Source organism: Meriones unguiculatus, chromosome 11 (assembly GCF_030254825.1).
Source record: "Meriones unguiculatus strain TT.TT164.6M chromosome 11, Bangor_MerUng_6.1, whole genome shotgun sequence".
Lineage (NCBI taxonomy): Eukaryota > Metazoa > Chordata > Mammalia > Rodentia > Muridae > Meriones > Meriones unguiculatus.
In genome coordinates, this window is record NC_083359.1 from 48,385,202 (window position 1) to 48,408,388 (window position 23,187).

Here is a 23,187-nt window from a genome sequence, read left to right on the forward strand (position 1 = left end):
GACAAATGGAGCCAGGTGTAGGGTGCACATCTCTGATCCTACCACTTGGGAGGCAGAGACAGGCTGATCTCCAAATCTGAGGTCAGCCTGGTGGACAGGACAGCCAGGGCATCACAGAGAAACCAAAGACACTGTACCTCTTTGTATTTCTGTTTGGGCTGGAGAGATGGCCAAAAGTTGGTGAAGCACTAGCTGCTTTTTCAGAGGATCTGGGTTTAATTCCCAGCACCAACACAGCAGTTCACAACTGTCTGTAACTCCTGTTCCAGGAGATCCGACACCCTCAAAGAGACATACATGCAGGCAAAACACCAACCCACATAAATTTAAAAATAAGTAATTAAAAAAGAGGCTTCATCACATGATTAGGAAAATTAAAGGAGCCCACTTGAGGCAAGGACGCAGAGCACACCGGACAGGCAGGCACCTGGCCTTGGCTGCCCTATTTCTTTGCTGTAGCAGTCCAGAGCACCCTCCCTCTACCTGTCCTCTTGACACTGTGGGTTCTGTAAGGACAAGCACGGATAGTGTTAACAGCTGGCCATTTGCAGCTAGAGGCATGGTCAAAACTCATGGTGACTCACCCTTGAGCCGATACCCTAGCCTACCTGGGACCAAGAGTTTTCCTGAAAAGGGAACACTTGGGATACAAAATCCAGGAAAGTTCCAAATGATGCTGAACATTTGGTCCCAGTGGTACCAGAACAATTGCAGAGAACTGTGTCCATGTTTAAATGCCACACAAGAGCCACCTCGAACAATAGCACAATTTGGAAGCATAGTTAGAAGTGTGGTGTCAGCCTGCAATTCCTGAGGAAGATGGGCAGGAGGATGAAGGCCAGCCTGGGTCACATAGACTCTCTCATAAAGGGGGTGAGATGCATTAGGGAAACAGGTCAGTTGGTGATGTTTTTCTTAAAAGCACAAAGACCTGTGTGATCCCCAGAACACAGCTAGGCATAGCCCTGCTTAGTTGTGATTGGAGCACTGGGAAGGTGGAAACAGGCAGATCTCTGGGGCTCACTGGCCAACTAGCCTCACCTGCTGGGTGACTTTTAGGTCAGTGAAATACCCTGTTTCAAGAAACAAGGTCGAAGTCCTTTGAAACTACAACCAAGGCTGACATCTGACCTCCACACGCATGAACACCCAGACACAATGGGTGATCTGGAAACAAAAGCCCTGGCTTAGACTCTGAGAAGGGGAAGTGGTCAGAGGAAGATGCTGACGTCATGACAAGTGTTTGCATGGGCACCCTCACACTTCGGATCAGACCTGAGGATCTAGTCATAGCTGGGCAGTGTGGCTGTCCACCCTCAGAACTTGAGCCTGCAGTGCGTGGCTACCCCCAGATTCCTGAGGCTCAACAGGGAGCCATGGAATGTTCAGGTAGGAAGTCAAGCCACGTTGTAGGTGGACAGACATGGAACAAGGAAGTGTGGGGGTGGCAGAGCAAGTTGAAACCAGAGAAAGAAAAATGAATTGCCAGGCTAGCAGGCTCAAGGTTTGTTCATTTTGTAATCCCTGATGAAAGCTCATGGCAACACAAGTTCCCAGCTCTGTGGAAGGGGCTTCTCCCTATGTTTTGCACCCACCCATCCCTGGTTCTAGGGAAGAATAAGGGTCAAAGGCAAAGACAGGGACCTAAGCCTCTGAACGTCCTATAGGCAATTTCTATAGACCTAGGTCACCACTACAAGCAGCCGTGTTCTGAGCCCCACAGGGAGATCCATCCAACAGCTGGACTCATGAGTGGGCTCCTCCTCGCAGCTTCCTACGTGGCTCAGAAATGCCTGCCATTTGGAACTGACCCTGCCTTTTCCTGGGGCGTGAGTAAATTCTGCAACTTTAACTTGGTAGATATCCCAAGATGCTACATGTCAGTGACTCCAGCAGGCGGTGTGCCATCACAAGAGCCCCATAAAAGGAAGGCAGGTCTGAGGTGTAAAGGAAGAAGCATGGGCCAAGGCAGAACCCTCCCTCCACAATGACCCCCTCCCAGGGCAAAGCCAAGATGGCACTTTAACTTTCGCACAAAAGACACCAGAAGATGTGTCATGTTCCCTGTCATCCCTTAGTTATTTTACTGTTGTTTTTAGGCAGGGTCTCATGTATCCCAGACTAAGTCACTATGAGGCTGAGGATGGCCTTAAGCTTGGGATCCTCCTTGCTTTCACCAAGCTGGAACTACAGGCCTGTGCCATCACTGCTGGGTTCCACTGTGCTGGGGGACTGAACAGGTCTTGGTGCTTGCTAGACAAGCAGTCTACCAGCTACACCCTCAGGCCCTCTGACTCTATTTGAAGTGGAGGGTTGGCCTCCATCTGTGTAATCTAGGCCTACAAGCTATAGCCCTGTCTTCCCAGCCAGCCCTCCGCCCAGATCTCACAGAGGCCCACCTCTTCTCCATCACAGTGAAGTCTAGTCCTGGGCCCTGCCACCCACCTCTGTCACAGGCGCACCTTCCACACAAGGCCTCTCCCTTTTCTGGACACAGCCCCTTCCTGGTTTCTGTTTTCCCTGGGTTCTGAGCTCCCGTTTGGGGACCACATCTTCCTGGCAAGATAATGCCACCACACTGACTTGCTATTTCTTTCTACAGTGGGTCGCCAAAAACTCGGGATCACTCCTCAACCTGAAACCCCACAGAGTACAGTCCTCTGGGCCATGCCCTACATCTTCACCTTTTGGCAAGATCTGTCCCTCTCACAATAGGGAGATACCAGGTGGTCAGGGTTCACACGGCAGCAGAAGCTGTGCAGGCTCCATGAACCCACCCCACAGCGAGAGAATGCCACAGCTCTGTCATCCACACGCCCAGCATATCTGCACCATATGAAAACCTGCCACATGGAACACAGTCAGCACACCTTAAAATGGTCCAGATCACAGCAAATGAGCCAGAGAAACCAATCTGGAACAAACAGCAGGGTGAGACATGACAACTACGTGCAGTGTGGGATCCTGCACAGGACCTTAGAACAGAACAACTGGTGACATTCAAACAAATGTGGGGATTGGCTGAAGTTGGCATGCCCATGAAGAGGGCCTCCATGGGGAGATGTCCCATGGTGAGGTAAGGACCAACAACAGGCAACGCTGAGCACTAGAGTCCAGCTTGTCCTCAAACACAGTATACTGAAAACCTGATCCCCAACTCTACCGTTCTGAGAATCAGGGTCTATGAGCAGATCGATCCTAGTGAACAGCCTTTCTATAAAAGGCAGGTTAGTGCCATTCACCCCTGCCTCAGGCCTCTACCACATGATAAGGCACATAACTGCAAACCAGTCAGTTTCTGTTCATTATGAGTTTACTCAGTCCCAGGAGGACAGGGCTCAGTGGGTGGAGTGCTTGCCTAACAGGTACATCGATCTATTTGGTCCCCAGCATCTAAACAAGGGAAGAGGCAGGAGAGTGGGAAGTTCAAGGTCATTCTTAGCTGTATAGGGAGGTCAAGGCCAGCCAGAGATCCACAGTGAGATGCTTCTCCAAAAAAATAGAAGAAGCAGCTTTGTTTTTCAAGACAGGGTTTCTCTGTGTAGCCCTGTCTGTCCTGGAACTCACTCTGTAGACCAGCCAGGCCTCAAACTCAGAGATCCACCTGCCTCTGCTGGGATTAAAGGCATGAGCTGCCCCCTCAAAAGCTTTTTAAAAGTAGGATTAAAAGAAGCCGAGCGTGGTGATGGATGTCTGTAACACCAGCACTCAGAGGCAGAGGCAGGTAGATCTCTGTGAGTGAGGCCAGCCTTGTCTACAGAGTGAGTTCCGGGACAGCCATAGATACACAACAATAAATAAAATAGGGCCAGAGGGGCTCAGCTGGTAAAAGGCTTGGCCAGCATGCACAAAGCCCTGAGCCGGACCGTTTTAATTACAGAAGCCTCATACATCCTCTTACTGTAGAAAACATATGATGATGATGAGGAGGAGGGTGCTGCCCTAACGGATAGCTGAAGTGTACACGTGTTTGGAACTGAGTAACAGGCAGAGGTGGAGAGGCCAGCAGCAGCAAGGAAAAGAGGGCAGAGGCACAACCAGAGAGCCAGGGGACAGTGCAGGCCTTCTGACTAAGCCCTGCTGTTCTAAAGTGGCAAAAGCTGGGTGGAATCATGTACACGCCCTGGCTGGATGGGAAGCAGGATGCAAGAGCCACATTTGGTAGAAGGAATTCTCAAAGATGTTGAAGTCCTACGTGGCTGCTTTTAACCACATCTAGCAAAACAAAGAAAGAAATTACTTAATTGACTCCCATAAGTGAAGCGGAAACAGAAAGGAGTCTGGAAACCTCTCAGCCTGGCCACACAAGGAAACACAGCATACCCCTAGAGGAAAGCCAGGCAACCATCTGCTGAAGAGAATGGTTTGGAAGGAGTATGTGGACAATGGCAGCAGGCAGGCCTGCAGGAGAGTTCTCAGGCAAGCTGGGATCTCAAGGCTCGGTTTATAGAGGGGCCGGGAAAGCCTCAAGACTACCCCCCAATTCTAGTGAGGAGCCCCTCCAATGCAGCAGGTGCTGGACTGGACCTGATGTAGGACAGGGGTGGCACACAGCCTCTTCCACCTGTACTTCAAAGGATATGTAAATAAGCTTGTTGCTACTGAGCAGAGACACCTCAGAGAGGAGACACCGCCATGAGTCCCCATCACGGCGACAACTGGTGGGGGGGTATGAAGTAATCCAACAATGAATCTGTGAGAACTCAGCAAAGGTAGAGGCTGTGGGGACATAGCTGTCCAGGACTTCAGGAGGTGGCACATGGAAGGAAAGAATAGTCTTGCTTGCCTATAATTTCTTAGCAGTTAAGAAACAGGCAGGAGGACCTGGAATTCAAGGCCATTCTGGGCTACACAAGACCCTGTGTCAAAAAAAAAAAAAAAAAAAAAAAGGAAAATTTATATATATACACATATACATCCATACACACACACTGTTCTGGGGCTATGACCTTGTCTCAAAAAAAAAAACGAAAGAAAAGAAAAGGAATACACACACACACTCACATAATATTGTAAGGATCTCAGTTATCTTCATTTTCAAGGGGCAGAGACAGAAAAAAATCCCATTCAAAGCCAGCTCGATACACAGTAAGGCCCTGTCTCAAAAAAGGGGGGGCAGGGAGCTAGAAAGATGGCTCAGTGGTTAAGAACACTTCCTGCTCTTGCATAAGACCCAAGTTCAATTCCCAGCACCCACAGGTGCTTAGCCCTGCCCGTAACTAGCTCTAGATGATCCAACACCTCTAGCTTCCACAGGCACTGGCACAGAACTCACATACACACCCACAATTTAAAGATAGGAATAAATCATTAAAAAAACAAAAACAGAAGCACAACTAGAGGCTCTGGAGAAGGTTCAGTTGAGGAAGCACTCAACTTCCCTAGATAAAGAACCACGTTCAGTCTGTGCCACCCACGTACAAACTTCAGTGTGGCAACATTTCAGAGCTGGGAGGACAGTGGCAGGTGAGGCCTGGAGCTCACTGGGCAACTTAGTTAACCTAGATTATGGGGTACAGGTTCAGTGGGAGATGCACTCTCAAATGCACACATGCAGTTTTAACACTGTCTACACTTCTTGCCTCTCTTTGGAAAGGGAATATCCTTTACAGCCATCACAGGCTGATAGCTCAAGAGAACTTGCTGAGTTTGTATCTCATTCATATCTGACTACAGTGAGACTCTAGACTTGTGACTAGAACAGGACCTTGACACGATGGAAACAGAGTGGATTTCAGAAGTGCTAAGCCGTGTATGGTAGGAGCAGAATTCTATGTTCTGAATGTATTTTATAGCCCTGGCCTCCAACTCTGCACATGGACCCTGGGAGGACACAGCAAAGAAAACCCTCACTACTAGCTGCCAACATCTTACAGGTCAGCCTCCAGATGAAATGAACTCAGCCTCAAAAATTGTTCTACAATGGTGACATACACTAAGGATACAAAGGAACTTTCTCGGCTATTCTAAAGTAAAATGTTTAGTTAGGGCTGGAGAAAGAGCTCCACAGTAAAGCTAATGATTGCCTTGTAACTCTGGGAACTTGAGTGTAATCTCTGGGAGGTGGAGAAGCATAGAGTGTAGCAACCTTCATTTGTAACCCCGGAGCTGGGACAGGGGTGGGTTGTGGGGCAGGACACAAGCCGGTAGATTCCCAGAGCTCACTGGACAGTTTAGTTAACCTGGATCGTGAGCTACAGGTTCAGTGAGACCCTGTCTCAAACACACACGTGTAAACCCAGCACTGAGCACACCTGCAAGACAGCTTCGCCTACTTGTGAGCTTCAGGCTAGTGAGAGACGCTGTTTCAAAAGAAAGATGTGGACAGCGCCCAGGAAATACACTCAAGGCTGTCCTCTGGCACCCATGCATACACAACATGAACACATACACAAAATAAAGGCCTATCTAGGAGGGGAAAAAAAACACAACTAATGTCATAGTATTGCTTTTACCCACCCACCTGGTTAAACCGCATGTGGGGCTAGCTAGGGTACAGATACACAGGTCTCCACTGGGGGTAAACTGAGGCTCATACCATGAAAGAATCCGCTGAAAGTGAATGTGCATGAGTTCCCTGGCCATGGATTTCCCCCTCTGCCCGCTGAAATACAGGGCTCTCTCTGCAGAACTGCTGGAGTGGGCAGCCATCCTGCCACACAGGATATGGTTAGTGTGCGCCCATCAAAGTAGAATCGGAACATTTCGCATGCGGAAACACATAATTTCTGGGAAGGTCACGGTGTGAACAAGCCAGAAAACCAATGCGACAATACCATCGCATTAGTCACACCTCCTTCCATCACACACACACACACACACACACCTGGGAGGAGACGCAGGGCTGACGCTGCCTCCTGCGGAAGCAGAAGACCGCAGCAGCAGGAAGGGACTGGCTTCTGCCATGTTCACGTTCTCCTTGGCCACAGCCATAATCCCATCCAACAAATAAGCCGTCCTTTGAGAGAACCACCATCCTCAGCCAACCTGCCAGTGCAGACTCCCCTCCCAGCTCTCCCACCCCATGTTAAGGTAACATGACCACAGCTCTTTGTCTCGTGCCTGTGTCTAAGGTCCCTCCTGTTTGCAGAGTGATTAAGGCTTCTAATTACAGGCTGAGGGGAGAACTGTCTGAGGTGTCCACATCCGCACACTCAACCAACCATGGGCTAAAAACATCTGGGAAGAACCCAGCCAGCTGCAGAGTACGCACACACTTTTTATTATTCCTGAGACAGTACAGGAGAATAATTATTTACCCAGTATTATATGGTTTTATTATTTTTCTCTTTTGGGTTTTTAAAATGTATTTTTATTTACATATATACAGACGTATATATTCACAGAAGATATCTGCCCCAGAGGCCAGAGAAAGGCCACTGTTCTCGGAGGCTGGGCTTCCAGACACTGTGAGTCATCTAATGTGGTTTCTGGAAACCGGACCTTGACCATCTGCAAACAGGTAAGCCCTTAACCACTGAAGCACCTCTCCAAACCCTTCTTTGTGATTTTTCAGTCTTAAACCTGGTCCTTCTGCCTCAACCTCCCAAGTGCTGGGATTATGGGCAAGTGACACCACACCTGGCACAATCATTAGCGTGGTTTCTGAGATGATGGACAGTACACGGTGAATCTGTAGGTTCAACAGAAATATCATGCCATTGTTTTTTGTAAGGGGCCAGAGCACCCATGAATTCTGAGGTGCACAAAGTCTTCTGGTTAAAGGGAGGGTTTCACCTTCTGGCAAGACAACTCCCATTCTATCAGTCTCCCACTGCACAGTCTCTTTGCTGGTGTTCTGTGCTACGACCCATTCTCACGCAGGGATTCAGGAGGTCAAGGGTGGGCCAGGCAAAGCTGAGTGCCCTTCCCACCAGGCTGAAGGGATCCGCATAAAGTGTTCACTAACAGGCCAAGCACACAGGAGGCAGGAACCAAGTCCAGCTTCTTAGAGTGAGTGCAAGTTTGAGAGAGGGGGATGGGAAAGGCAGGAAGCAGAGTGGACATCTGCCCAGAGGCAGCACACCTGTGTCCTGGGGGCGGGGAGTGGGGAGGGGTGTGGCTTGCCAGAGGAGGCAGTTGGTTGCAAGAGCCTTCACAGTGGGAAGCACGAGTCTGGGCGGCCTAAAGACCCACCAGGATTCCCCAAAGCACTTAACCCTAGCAAGAAAGGAGCTTAGTTCATCAAAACAAGCCTCCAACCCAGAGTGCCAGGAGCCGCACACTGCAGGCGCCAGGCAGCAACTCACAACACACACACACACACACACACACACACACACACACACACGCAGACACGCTAAGCCACCTGCACCACTCACAAATATTCCTTTATTTGTCCCAAGCTCCAGAGCTTTCTACTATGTCTCACCCTCAATCTCTTTAAGTGTTCTCACTAAACTGTATCTTTTTTTAAAGAGTTATTTTTATTTTACGTGTGGGTGTTTTGCCTGCATACATGTATGTGCATCAGAGGTGTGCCTGGTGCCTGCAGAGGCTGGAAGAGGGCACTAGGTCCTCCCCTAGAACTGGAATTACAGATGGCTGTAAATCTCTGCGTGGGTGCCTGGACTCAAACTTGGTGCTCTGTAAGAGTAGCCAGTGCTCTTAACCTCTGGGCCAGCTCTCCAGTTCCAAAACAGTATCTTAGCTTTTCTAAAACTGACCCCATATTTGGAAAGTAAAGAGCTGAGGAGAAGGGAGAGAGAGTCTGCCTGCATTTTTTTGGTTCTAATTCATTCCCTGCTACTCCAGGGACAGAACCAAGTGTGTAAGAATTCAATATAAACAGTTACTGGTGTTGTGACTCAAAACAATGCTGCCTCAGGGCTGGGGGTGGTAGGGTGACCGCCCAGCATGCATGAAACCTTCTCCAGAAACCTAGTGGCACAGGTCTGTATCCCAATAGTCAGTAGGTAGAAGCAGGAGAGTAAAACTTGACGACATGGACCACATGAGACCCTGTTTCAGAGGAAAAAACTTCAGGGCTACAGAAGGACACCACTGCTCTTACGAGAGACCCTGGCTGCTGTCCTGTTGTCGCAGCACGCCTCTGGCTGCTCACAGCCCTCTGCAATTCCGGTGCCGGGGCTTTCTGTGTCCTCTATAGACCTCTAAGAGCGTGTGTGTGCGCGCACACACACACACACACACACACACACACACACACACAGAAAAGAGAAGAAAAAATTAACCCCAGAGTACAGATCCTTGGCCTATTGTATCTTTGGCCTTTTCCAGGGAAGCAGCCAGAGGGGGGCTGTTCTGGAGGTTGTCACCCAGAACTCTCCTCACCAGGAAGGCTCCAACTTTCATCTTAGAAGAGATGACCAAAAGTCAATACCATGTGGGATGGACTTCGTCACAGGCTGTTCTGTTACACAGACCCATTGTCCTCCTGGCCGTCACGTCTAGAGACCATGACTGAGCTTCTACGTGTTGCCTGCTTCTCCCATTTGTGATGCGTGTCCCAACACTGTAAGTTATGTGTAAATCTTCCTCCTGCCCTGTAGTACTTCCTGGAAGTGACAGAAGCCAGAGTGGCCATCTGCTCTCGTCACTGGGATCTTACTCTCCTAAGGTTTCGAGATCCACCTTGAAATTATTTTGCAGAGAGCCCAATATTACGGCACACACATGCAATTCTAGCAGGTCTGCGACCAGCCTGAGCTACACAATGACTTAAGGCTGAGGCACATGTGTGCTCACATACACACACACATATATACAAGAATATCTTTTAAATATATTATATATTAAATATATTATATATTTAATATATATTAAAATATTTTAAAAATCAAACAGAATCCAGACAAGACACAGAGCATAGCATGGAAGACAAGTAGAACTTCTCAGACAGAGCATGCTTGGACAAACACAAACTGACAGTGGCCGGGGAGACCACGCCCACTTCTGCAGACACAGTATTTTTTCTCCCCCTCCCCTTAATATTTATGCATTTTGAAATGGTCTTGCTCTGTAAAGCAGGCTGGTCTTGAACTTGCAGTGATCTTCCTGCACGAGTCCCCACTATTGAGATTACAGGTGTGGACTAGCACACCTACCTAGCTTATTCTGAAATCTCTAGAACAAACAGCTTTCTAAAATGTACTTTTTATTACTGGGGTGGTGACAAGGGGTTGGTGTGGAGGTTAGAGGAGCACTTTCTGGAGTCAGTTCTCTACCGCCACTTTATGTGGGTTTCAGGGACTGAACTCAGGCCACCATGCTTGCAACAGCAAGCACCTTTACCTGACAAGCCACCTCACCTGCCCCAGAACCAGCAGCTTTTCCTGAGGCACTGTCCTGTCCAGTGACTGACGTAAGTGCTTGGTTATCAGAGCCTAGGGCAAACACCTTTAACTCAGAACTCAGGAGATGGAGGATCAGGTCAGCCTGGAATGCATTAGACTCTGCCGTGATAGAAAGAGAAAGGAAGGAAGGAAGGAAGGAAGGGAGGGAGGGAGGGAGGGAGGGAGGGAGGGAGGGAGGAAGGGAGGGAGAGAGGGAGAGAGGAAGGGAGGGAGGGAGGGGAAGAGAGAAAGAAAGTCAGTCCTGCTAAGCAGTAATCCTGGTGGTTCAGAATCTTAGAAGTGGCTTTGGCAGTTACCTAGTGATGGCCTTCCAGGGCCAGAGATTGGGCTGGGGTCATTCTTCCACCAATAATCGGGGTCCTGTGTTTTAGAGCCTGTTTACCAGGATGGAGGTGTCCAGCCACAGTGTACCCAAAGAAGCCTGTAAGTATCTGAGAGGCTTGGAGTCTGGCATTTACTTCCTAGAGCAGCAGCTGACAAACTACAATGGCTTTGCAACCAGCTGAGGTGGCTTTGAGAATGATTCCTTCAGTAAGATCAAGCATCCATGGGAGGAGATGAGGGAGGGAGGGAGAGTTTAGGAGGGAATGAGGGAGCGGGATACAGCTGGGATACAGAGTTAATAAAATGTAACTAATAATAAAAAAATTAAAAAAAATAGGAAGAGATAAAAACACTCATAGGAATCTCCAGTATGTAACTAATTTCTGGTAATAAAAAGATCAACTGCAATGAATGATAAATTAGGAGGTCCCAATATTCTTTGGTCTACAGATTTATGTACTTAATAGTTGTTTAACCTATCACCGTGCTCAGATGTAGCCCATAGACTCAGTCTCCAAGTTGGGTCCCTAATAAGTGGAACAGTGGCTTTCTCAGGCATGAACTCAGTGACAGGTTCTCTCATCACCTCCCCCTGGGGGGTGCAACCTTGCCAAGCCACAGAGGAAGACAATGCAACCAGTCCTGATGAAACCTGATAGGCTAGGGCAAATAGAAGGGAGGACTACCTCTCCTATCAGTGGACTAGGGGAGAAAAGGGAGGGAGGGTGGGATTGGGAGGAGATGAGGGAGGGCTACACACCCTGGATACAAATTGAATATGTTATAATAAATGATAATAATAAAAAAAACAAAACAAAACACAGGACCACCTCCTGGGCCCGAATTGCCTCCCAGTCCACGAAGGTTCAGTTTCTGCAGCTGGAATGCACTGTGCTCCTGTGGGGCAAGAGCCCCCGGGACTGGATTCCCAGCACCAACATGGCAGCTCACAGTCTGTAACTCTTCTTCCAGGGAATCTGATACCATCTTCTGGCTTATGTGGGCACCAGGCATTCAAGTAGTATACCGACAAACATGCAGGTAAAATAGCCACACACACAAAATAAAATTAAATAATTATTAAAGTCATTTTCCTTAGGGCATGCAGGGTGGCCAACCCCTGTAATCACAGCTCCTGGGAGACTGAAGTAGGAGGATAATGAATTTAAATCTGACCTGGGATATTCTCGGATACTCTGTCTCAAACAAACAGATACAATTTTAAAAAATTGTTTACTTTAGCTGAATGTGGTGACACATGCATTAATACCAGCACTCTGGAGGCAGAGGCTTGAACTCTGTGAGTTCAAGGCCAGCCTAGTCTACATAGCAAGTTCTAGGATAGCCAAAGCTACATAAAAGATCTTTAAAAAAATAAAAATAAAAAAAAATTTTTTTTAAAAGGAAAAAAGAATAAGGACTGAAGAGATATCTTAGTGGATTGAGACTCACCATGCAAGTGTGAGGACCAGAGTTCAGATCCTGCAACCCATGTGAAAAGGCAGGCAGGCAGGACAGCTTCCTGTAATCCCAGCATTCAAGAGTCAGACTAAGGGGCTGGGGGGCGGGGCAGCGGGCTAGCTGGACTAGCCAGTGGGGAGCTCTGGGTTAGGTCTCAATACTAGATGTCTGTTGAGGAAGAAATCTGACATCACCCACATGCATGTGCACCCCCACACATGCAAACAGGAATATACACAGGCACACACCACACCTACACACAGACTTAAAGAAAAGGAAAGTAGCTAGGTTTAGTGATTCAGTCGTGAAATTCCAGCACTTAGGAGTTGGGGCCAGGAGGATCGGAGTTCAAACTTAGCCAGAGTTGGATATTTAGAGCAACCTGGACTATAGGAGACCAGGCATCCCAAAAAGGGAGGGGACAAGTTCAACTTCCAAGAGATGAGACTCCAGGATTTCAGCAAAGTTGTGGTTTTCAAAGTCACCTCCAAGCTGAACAAAGTCCCTCGCCCCTCCCTCCCTCCTTTTCAGCCACATGTGGGTGGTACATGCTGTGGGAAATGCCGGCTCCAGACAGGCTCCCCTGGGCAGAGAACAGCTTTCTAGATTTAGGTATCAGATCAACACAGAAGAACACAAGGCCTTCACAGAGATAAAGCAGCTTTTCAGCCACCAACATAACCCTGAAATTAATTCTTCAAGAAAAAAAAAAAAAAAGAATTCTTCATTTCCATTCCTGTGCCCACTGCTCCACTGGCCTAGCCCTAGAAAGGAAACACAGGGCTGGGTAGCACGAATATGGAGATCAGAGAAATGACGGAAGAGGAAAGGAGCTGGCATGCAGATGGAGGCAAGCCTTAGAAAACGGCCTAGTGTGTAAACAAGAAGGAAAAGCAGCTGAGAAAGCCAAAATGCTCTCGTCTTTGAGGTCTTGGAAGAGGGAGCAAAATATCCCTTAGCAGCAGGACTGTCTAAACCCAGAACTTTATGTCCATGAAATGAAACATTGCTTAAAAATTCTTACATGCAGAGAACCAGCTGCAGTCCGTACAATACAAAAGCTGCACCACTTCCCCTGCTAAAATGAAATCTAACCTGGAGATGACTCTGACAGCGTTCACTGGCTTCTCACACACGTTAGAATGAGGAGAACATAAGACAAAGGGGCAACCTCAGACCCTCAGGCTAAGCCCTCTTTGAGGAAGGAAGAAATGGCGTTTGCCGGGTGGATATCTGGCTGCACCGACAAACTTGATCCATACACCCAGAAGCTCTTGGTCAAATTATTTCACAGAAATGCTTTCAAATTCCATCCTCTGAATTTCAGTGGTTTCTGCAGGGTCGTGTGTCCCACAAGGCAAAGATAAAGTTACCACAAGGTTCAAATACAGCATAACTACAAATTACACTGATTTTTGGAATGGAAAAATGCCTCCACAGAGAGTGAGGCTGAGCCCTGCAATCAGTGTGGGCCACTTCCCTGAGGATCCCCGGCGAAACCACACTCCAGGCTCCCCCATGAATGACAGCTCTTGATGACACAGCACCAAGAACATCAATAAGCCTGCACCAGGTATCAGATCCTGTGTCCTGCTATAGTGACCAAGGAAACAATGCGCTTGATGACAAAAGACCCAACAAAGACAGCTGGTACCCGCCTCACATCCTTCCTCAGATTGTGTGATTTCATCTCCCCTATTTTCTGAAATCCTGCTGGGTTTTTCGTGTATTTTTCATTTTTAAATTACATATATTTGGTTTGTGTGTATGTGTACATACATGTCCATGTGTGGCCCAGTGCAAGTGTGAGAACAGCTTATGGAAGTCAACTCTAACCTTCTATTACATGGATTTTGAGGACTAAACTCAAATCATAGGACCTGGCAGCAAGTGTCTTTGCCTGCTGCATCATCTTGCCATCCCTACTGCTAGTTCTTAATATAAAATTTTCAAGCCAGGCGGTGGTGGCACACGCCTTTAATTCCAGCAGAGACAGGTGGCTCTCTGAGTTCAAGGCCAGCCTGATCTACAGAGTGAGTTCCAGGACAGCCAGGGCTACACAAAGAAACCCTGTCTCAAACAAACAAAAAAAAAAAAAAAGGAAAGAAAGAAATATACAGATATATATTTCAAATATCAGCACATGGCCTATAAATTGTATTGGAATCAGGGTTAGGTAAGTCAATGCTAAGCTTCCTGTTGCTGTTTTAGGTTTCGTTATTTTTGCTAGTTTGGTTTCCTGAGACAGGGTCTCACTACGCAGCAGCTCAAGCCCAGACTCCCGAGGGCTGGAGTGCGAGGTATGCGGCAACATATCCAGCTCACAATGAACTCGAGACTTGAAGGTTGCTCAAGAGGCTCCATGGCCCAAATGGCTGAAATTCTCCATCACTGTTTTTCTGAAGTCTTCCGGGTTCAAGCAGCCTTGTCCTAAAGGCCAGATGCACCCCAGGGAGAGCGAGAAACAACTCAATTCTTTGTAACTTTGTTGCAGGGTTCTCCAGTGTGAGTGCTGTAGAGGATATCAGTGATGATGTCAGGGGGTGGACACACCTGCCAGGCTTTGGACCCTGGGGAGTTATTGCTCTGTAAGGAGCAGGACGAGTAGAGAGTTGTTGCCCATTATTAGCCACTGGAACATAGACAAAGAGACTGTGGAGGGTGACACTGAAGAGACTCTGAGGAGAAGGGGTTAGGCAGCACGGTCTCCTCTGACCTCTCCCTGCCTTCACCGCCTGGGCCTATCACTCTAACCTTGCAGGAGCCACCTGGCTGTAACGGTGCTGTGCTGGCCTAAGGACCTGATTACAATCTTTTTCTAAGCACAGAAAAAGCCAGGCACAGTGGTATATGCTTGTAATCCCAGCACTGGGGAGACAGACATCATAATCTCTGGTACGCACTAGCTGGCCAGTCAGCTCCAGGCCCGTGAGAGATCCTGTTTCAAAGGAGGTGAGCGGTATTCCAGAAGATGACCCAAAGCCCCAAAGTGGTCCTCTAGTCTTCATATACATGTGCCCACCTGCGCTTAAAAGTTTTTTAACTTTTCTTTTTAATTATGTGTATGAGTCCAGATGTGTATATGTGCATATGAGTGCCATGCCCACAGAGGCCAGAAGAGGGTGTAAGATTATAGTTTCAGGAAGTTGTGACCTGCCTGACATAGATAGCAGGAAGTAAAACCTCAGGTCCGCTAGACGTGCAGCAAGTTACCTCCAGTCCCCTACACATGATTTAAAGAAAGAGAAAAAGGAAAGAGCTCCTCCCTTGACTCCTCAGAGTGTTCAAACCTTGGAGTCCCGCTCCATCTTCAGGAGAGAGAAATTCACACAGAGGACCAGCAGCCTTGCTTCAGCCTCACCATCAGTCACCCTTCTCTTCTCAGGGTCTTTGATCTTCATATTCGAAGACTCTTGGACCTGTTATACTTTCTATAGTTAACTTGTCTTTTGTTGAAGGCATTTTGGATGTGACTCTTAGGATGCTGAGACAGGGGCCATACCTTTCTTTGTCTACAAACCTAATAACACACAACTCTCCAAAGATCTACATTTGGATCTGTAGCCAAATGACAGCTTCAATGGGTCCAATGCTGTCATCACTGTCCAGACTGTCAATGAATGCTCAACAATAAAATGAAATTATGAGGACCCCCGGAAAGCAGCCCTTGACCTCAAACACCAATTCCACGGCAGGTAAACACTAGTCAAGTTCAGAATCAACCCTGTGTGGCCAATGGGCTGCACAGAACCGACTCTATTTACCTGTGGATATAGGCCACCTGGCTCCCTGGGCTATTTTCATGGCAGCAGAAAGCCAAAACAAACAGAATACAAATGACTGGTGCCAAGACTCCAGGGCTTCCTCTTACAGGCTCCTTTTCCACCCTCATGGGAGCTTTGGGAAAATTCGAAAGGGAATCTGAAGTTGGGGGAGGGGAAGGGGTCCTTCCCATTCTCACAGTGGCAGGAGGCCATGCCCAGATCAGCAGGGATGACTGGATTAAATTAAGGCAGGAAAGCAGGAACTGCTTATCTTCTGAAAATTAGCTTAGGGTAGAAATGCCTGCCAGCTCCTTCCTCCCAGTAGGTTCCTTTTACTGTCTTTGATTCTAGACTTGTCTGCACCTCTTCTGCAGCTTTGCTGAGGTCCTTCTGCTCAGACCTCAGCCCTTCCATACAACTTTCCCTGTGTAGGAACACCTCCCAACCACCTAAGCTCTCAACTTTTCAACAGCGTGTCTGCTCTTCACCCATAGGCATAAGCCACTCAGGACCATGAGCCATTTTTTTCAGCTTCTTTACAGGACAAGGGGTAGTCCTTTCCCTTCTCATGGCCAGGCCATAAAAGTGATTGAAGGACAAAGGAAATGTATCTCTCAAAGACAGGGAGCTACTTCAATCTAATATTTTAGAGACTCAAGATAGTGATAGATCTTAGCGCAATCACTGGGTCATTTCATTCTGTAAAACATCACAAGGATATTTTTCAGGCAGGAATAAAACCACTCATTACTAATGTCTCTAGTGTAACAGGAAAAAGGACAATCCACAACAATTTGCTTAGCTGCCGGCACACTTTCAGAAGGCAGAGCAAAGACTGGCGAAGACAGTCAGGTGCAACCAGGGTGCTCTTCTGGACCTGGTAGATGAAGTGACACGCCCTCTGGATACTGATCCAACGATAAAGCCAAACAGTGGAGGAATTCCTGATACCACCCAGCGCCTTTCTCTCTACTTAGGCCCGTTTTAAAAGAGCCAATCTGAGAAGGAGGGCAGAAAGGCAGGCAAGCACCTACTGGTGGAAATTATTTTCCTTCAAAGGACTCCAGTATGAATGGAGTACAAGAGTCCCTGAACCAGCTCCAGTTCGCCCTATCCGGGGGAGGACGACTTGATTTTGAAAAGGCTGGAGGAGCGGGCTCGGTGGCACAACCCTGTAATCTCAACACGGTGGAGGCAGAAAGACCAGGAGTTCAAGACCAGCCTCAGCTACCTAGAGTTGGAGTGCCAGCCTGGACTACATAAGGCCCTCTTTCAAAACAAAAAGCTGATGGGAGCTTAGAGAGCCCCGTGACTTCCACAAACTATTTCCCAACGACTACAGCTCAATCCAGCAGAGAATGACATCAGCTCCACTATCCGGAAGCACAAAACCCGACAAAGTATTAGGGAATGTCCAAACGACCTGGTCAACCTCTGCCTTTCGGAAAACACCCATGCCCCCCTCATCTTTTCCTCTTAAGCCTGAACGGAAGCTGTGGGCACAACACTGAATGACAATCAAGCGTACTGTCTGGACTCACACTGACCTAAAAACAAGGAAGCAAAAACTGGGCTGGGTGGGCAGGCAGGGGCCACGTCCACCTTCGCCTGTTCTCTGAGCTCCGCGATCGACAGGTCCTCTGCGCTCCGATACGCCCGCACCCGACTGGGAACCCGCGAGAAATCAACAAGGATAAGAGCAAAAGTGCGGACGCGTGGGCCCGGAGCAGTTAAAACGCATCTGGAAAGTTACCTTACTTTTCGTCTATTTATTCACTTTTGGTTTCAGAGTCCGCGAGTGATAACTCCCCAATCGCAACTTGGATATCAGAGACTACCAGAGAAAACCGCGCCTTTCCTATACGCCCCAGGGCATCATCCGGGAGGTTCAGATAGATGGGAGGGAGTAGTCCGGGCCTGCGAACCAAACACAACCAAGCACGACTGGAACCCCTCGCCCTCAATCCCGCCCAGAGCGCGCCACCCCGGGTCCCGCGACGTCACCATCCGCCGCCCATGGAGAGCGCGGCACCCCGGGATTCTAGGCAGGTGCCAGAGCGCGTCCCCTGCCTCTGATGCCTCCCCGTGCCCAGTGCCCCGCGTCTGGCGCGCCCCAGGCAGCAGCCACCAGCGCGCACTCACCGCCGCCCGCGCCGCCTGTCTAGCCGGGAGGTCTGCGCTGGCCCCGCGCGCGGGCTGGGAGAGCTCCGGGGAGGTAGGGCGAGCCGGGGGCGGGTATGTTTCGGAGGCGTGGCTTGGAAAAAGGACCAGATGGGGCGGGGCCTGAGAGGGGGGAGAGGCAGCCTTGAGGCGGGCGGGCTGCGGAGGAAGCTGCGACCTGAGAGGGCTCCGGAGAGGCGGGGCTCACGGGGGCGGGGCCAAGGGGGTCGGACGGGAGGCGGACTCGGCGAGCCGCGAGGCCTGGGAGAGGGCGGGGCGGGGAGATTACTCTTTGTTTCTAACAACCCCAACTACACCCCCCAAGGCATAAAGAGAAACCACCAAATAGGAGACAATATTTGTATGTCATCATGTAGTTGATGAAGATCTAATATTCAAATTATATAAAGAAGCGTACAGGAGATAGAGGCAGCCTGCTCTGCAACAGTGAGTTCTAGACTTCCTAGGAGACCTGTCTCAGGAAACCAAAATCCAGCCAGCTCAACTGGTAGAGGGCTGACATAGCATGCCTAAGAACCTGGGTTTGTCCCCAGTGCCTCATAAATTAATATAGTGACACAGGCCTGCAACCCCAACACTTTGGAAGGCTGAAACAGTTTCTCAAAAAGGTTGAGGCTAATCTGGGAGTCATAGGAAGCTTGAAGCCAGTCTAGGATACACAAGGAGACCCTGTCTCAACCCATCCCACACACACACAGAGAAAACTCTTACAACTTGTATATGTGTTGTGTGAACGTGTGTGAGTATTAGAGTCTCACTGTGTAGCCCTGGCTGGCCTGGAACTCACAGAGATCCGTCCGCTTATGTCTGCTTAGTTCTAGGGTTAATGTGTTGCCACACCTGGTTGACGTGTTCCCTCTGCTTCACTGTGAGCACAGTATCCGACAGAAACAGCTGAAGGAAGGGAAGATTTGTCTGGGGTCACAGTTCCCGAGGGTTTCTATCTGTCGTGGTGGGAAGGACCTGGCAAAGCTGCTGAGGTTCTGGCAGCTGAAGCTCTACAGGGGCTGTTCATGCATCACGGCAGGCCAGGGTGAGGCGCAAGCAATCCGAGCTCACACCAGGGACTGACCGGCTGGGCCTCCTGAGGTCTGTAATCTCAGGGCTGCCATGGGAGAAGAGGGGACCCCTGGGGCTCACTGGCAGCCAGCCTACAGAACTGATCAGGCTCAGCTGAGACTCTATACCAAAAGCGTAGTGGAGTACCTGGCAGAGGCAATACTATACCATGGTCATGGAGTTGCTTTTCCCAGGGTGAGGCTCATCCATTGTATTTCTCATGTGCCGATCCTAGGATTTCCCCAAACATGGCTACCTCAATTGATTAATTTGTGGTGTAGGAGTAATAGTTGAGGCGCAAACTACGTTCAAGTTCTCCCTTAAATTTTATTTTTAATTAAAAAAAAAATGGAGAGCAATTGAGGAAGTCATGTGACATTGGCCTCTGGCCTATCTACATGTATCTGTGCATGTGTGTATGTGTGTACGCACACAGTAAATAAATAAATGTATGTTGGAAGGGAAGGGGAGAAAACAGCCACCTGGTGCATGCTGGCCTGTGAGAAGGTAGGGCTGCTGTCTTGATTCTAGGTAGCACACAAAACTGAAATCAAGTGTTCCCACTGCACAAGACTATTGAGGGCAGCACTATTCAAAGCCAAAAGGAGTAAAACCCAAATGGTCAACAGATCACTGGATAAACAAAACGTGGCCCGATCACACCAGAAAGAACTACTGAGATCTAACAAAGGAATGAAGTGCTGCTCCCGCCACATCGAGGAGATTTGGAGACACTATGAAGGTCAAAGAAGGCAGACTCCAACGACCACCTATCCCATGGTCTCATTTGCATAAAGTATGCCCAGAACGGGTAAATCCATGGACAAAGCAGATTAGGGGTTGCTTGGGGCTGGACAGAGGAAGCCACTGACAGCGGTGATGATAAAGTTGTTCGCGAGTAGATAGTGGTGATGACTGCACAACACTGAACACTATGGGTGCTGCTGGTGTGCAGCTCAGCTGTGCACAAAATATTACAGTTTATGTCATGTGAACTAACTTCCTTATTTCTTTTTTTCCTTTCTTTCTTCATACAGGGTGTTGGCATGTAGGCCAGGCTGACTTCAGGCTCACAGTAGTCCTACCGCTTTAGTTTCCCCAGAGCCGGGATCACAGGCATCTGCTACCACACCCAACTTTATCTCAACCTGTGTTGGAGTGCACACATGTGTACTTGTTTGTATGTATGGGTGTGTGTGAATAGGGGCACCTGCATGTGTGTGCATGCAGAAGCCGGAGAACAGTGGAGGAAGACACCTGCCCTTTTGAGGCAGAGTCTCTCACTAAACCCGGAGCTCACTGATTCAGCTGAGGCCGCCAGCCAGTGAGTTGCAGGGACCTGCCTGTGTCTGCCTCCCCAGCACTGGGGTTACATAACACTGCATTTGGCTTTATGTGGGGCTGGGTGTCTACACGCAGTCCTCATGCTGCTAGAACAGGCGCTTACCACGTAGGCCATGTCCCCAGCCTCTCAAATCTTTAAAAAAAACTAAGTCAGGTGTGTTGTACAGGCCCCACTGGGCTTTAGACAAGAGGAGAACAAGGCAGTTGGTTGGTGTGGGAACGAGCAGGCACAAACTCCCTTCAGAAGTGAGCTTTATTAAGAGACAGGGGCTTGAAATCAGGCCTGGATGCAGGAGAGCATTAGAAAGGGACAGTACGTCACATCACTGATAATGACTGTAATGGGAGACAGCTTTTCTTTAGGAAAACAGGAGGCTCCGGGTGAGGAGAGGAGTGTCATGGAGAGAGAGCTTTTGATGAAGAGGATGATGGGGGAAAGGAAGCTTCTAGGAGAGCCTTAGTCACTTAGGAAGTGGCACTATTTGAAAGAACTAAAAGGATTAGGAGGTGTGGCCTTGTTGGAACTGTGTCACTGGGGGTGGGCTTTGAGGTTCCAAAAGCCCATGATGATAAATAATTCACCAAACCTCTGAAACTGTAAGCAAGCCCCAATTAAGTGCTTTCTTTCACAAGAACCCCCTTGGTCATGGTGTCTCTTCACAGCAATAGAACAGTGACCAAGACAAAAAAATCCCCTAAACAAAGAAAATCCGACCTTTACATCTTTTCAAGGGGCGGTAGGAAGTTCCACAACACATGACTTATTTCAGCATGGCACAGGCCGTGTGATGGGAAGCAAGGAGAAACCAGGTGCTATTGTTGGGCCATAGCTAGAGGCCACAAAGCTATACCGCATGTCTTAACTCCCTGTCCTGGCCTGTGGAGTTGAGAAACGTGAACTGGTTTCTTCAGACTGAGGGATCTGGCCATTTAGAGTGACCGATCTCTTAATGGAGCAGGCCCCATGATCCAACATGGCACAGCAGGAGAGGCCAAGACACAGCATACCAGCACCTGGAGATTCACATGGCTGAGAAAGGAATTCATCTCCTCTGTAAATGTAAAAATGGCGGGTGCAGGCAGGAGAGAGGAACCGGTGCCTGACAGAAGGCAGAGCATCCTGTTTCCCCTTTTTTGTTTTAAAATAAAAATTACATATGCGCACATCTGAGAAATAAGTTCTCAAATTTTCTCACGGATAAAGGAGACTATAAATAGTTATGACTGTATGATTTTTTTTGTATTTTTGTATTTTGTGATATCTTAAGAGCAAACATAAATTGTTGATCTAAGAATAACAAAAACAGGGCTGATGGATAGCTCAGTGGGCACCTGTTGCCCAGCCTGACCCTGTGTGCTCAGGCCCGGCACTCAAGTGACAGGAGGACCTCTGTGAATTGAGGTCAGCCTGGTCTACACGGCAAGTTACAGGCTAACCAAGTTGACAGAGTAAGACTGCTTCCAAAAATGAAACAACTACCAGAAACAGCCTGCACAATGGGTTTGTGTCTCCTGCGGCCACCGAAGACTGAGAACTAATGTGTCCAAAACACCTTTCCATCTCCAAACACCAGCCCCCAAAAGCCAGAAAGCAAAACAAAAACATATCTGAGAAGGGATACAGGACTAGCCAGCGGCACTTAGTGCAAGCCTGACAACCGGGATTCAGTTCCCAGGACCTACACAGCTGAAGAAGAGAACCAGCTCCTGAAAGTCACCCTTGGGCTTCCATGTATGTGAATGTGCTTGCACAGCGAGCAAATACAAACGTGTGCCCTGGCATGTGCATGGGGTGTGGGCTGGGGATGGGAAGGGAAAGAGAATGAGGGTGAATACAAATGTCCTGTAACAGCCTGGGGACTGGAGAGACAGCTCCTTTGTAAAAAGCACCTGCTGCTCTTCCAGAGAATCCTAGTTCAGTTCCCAGCACCCAGGTCAGGCAGCTCCAGGGATTCTGATGTCCTCTTCTGGCCTCCACAGCTCTACATATGCATGTGGGCACAAACACACACATAAATAAAAATAATATACATTAAAGTAAAGATAGCCTGGCAAGGCGGTGCACACTTGTAGTTCCAGCTCCAGCGCTCGGGAGATGGAGGAAGGAGGGGAAAAAGCTCAGTCACCACTACGAAGATGTGTGAGGCTAGCCTGGGCTACATGAATGCCTGCTCAAAACATACAAAACAATAGGAACATTGCAGTGAGAGAGCATTAGTGACGGCTTAAAGGGGAAGGGACAAAAAGATGGCCATTGTGGACAGCCTGACCTGGGAGGAGAAGGGAAATTCAGAGACATCCCTCAAATAAAGGGGGTTTCTACTTTTATAAGTTTTCAGGGATTGGTGGAAAATTCCACACCATGTGACTCAGTCCAACTAAACCTGCTTGACAAGAAGCCAGACCCTGGATGGGGGAGGGGGTGCTGAGCACTTCATGTGCGCATAGCCCAATTTCTAGGAGAGGGAGAGGGGCAGCTAGTGGGTCTGCGATCTAACATTTTGAACTCCATCCTGTGCCTCTCTGAGGTGACAGACATGTTTATTCTCATTCCTCTACCGCACATGGTCTTTGTCACAGGCAAAGAGGGCTGAGCTGGTTCACAAAAACCAGAAGCATCCCTGAGGCTTTTAGCCCCAGACCAATCAGCCATCAGCAAGACATTAGGTCATAAACTCTTCTCTCCCTCTCTCCTTCCCTCTCTTACACCCTCCCTCCCTCTCTCTCTCTGCCCCTTT

General features: G+C 48.7%; 1 protein-coding gene across 4 annotated transcripts in view; it reads right to left on the bottom strand.

The window, feature by feature from the left end:
• The window catches only part of Litaf (lipopolysaccharide induced TNF factor), a 32,572-nt gene extending 14,411 nt beyond the window's left edge, over nt 1–18,161 (bottom strand). The window contains exons 1-2 of one of the 4 annotated variants that reach the window (XM_021654239.2): nt 18,008–18,148; nt 17,624–17,782 (exon numbers count right to left, since the gene is read on the bottom strand). The gene's annotated coding sequence lies outside the window, so the exon portion shown is untranslated. Of the gene's footprint in view, nt 1–10,271; nt 10,416–17,618; nt 17,783–18,007 lie in introns of those variants that run through there. The other 3 variants (XM_021654238.2, XM_021654237.2, XM_060364183.1) reach the window with 3 other exon arrangements.
• Between the last annotated feature and the right edge of the window lie 5,026 nt (nt 18,162–23,187).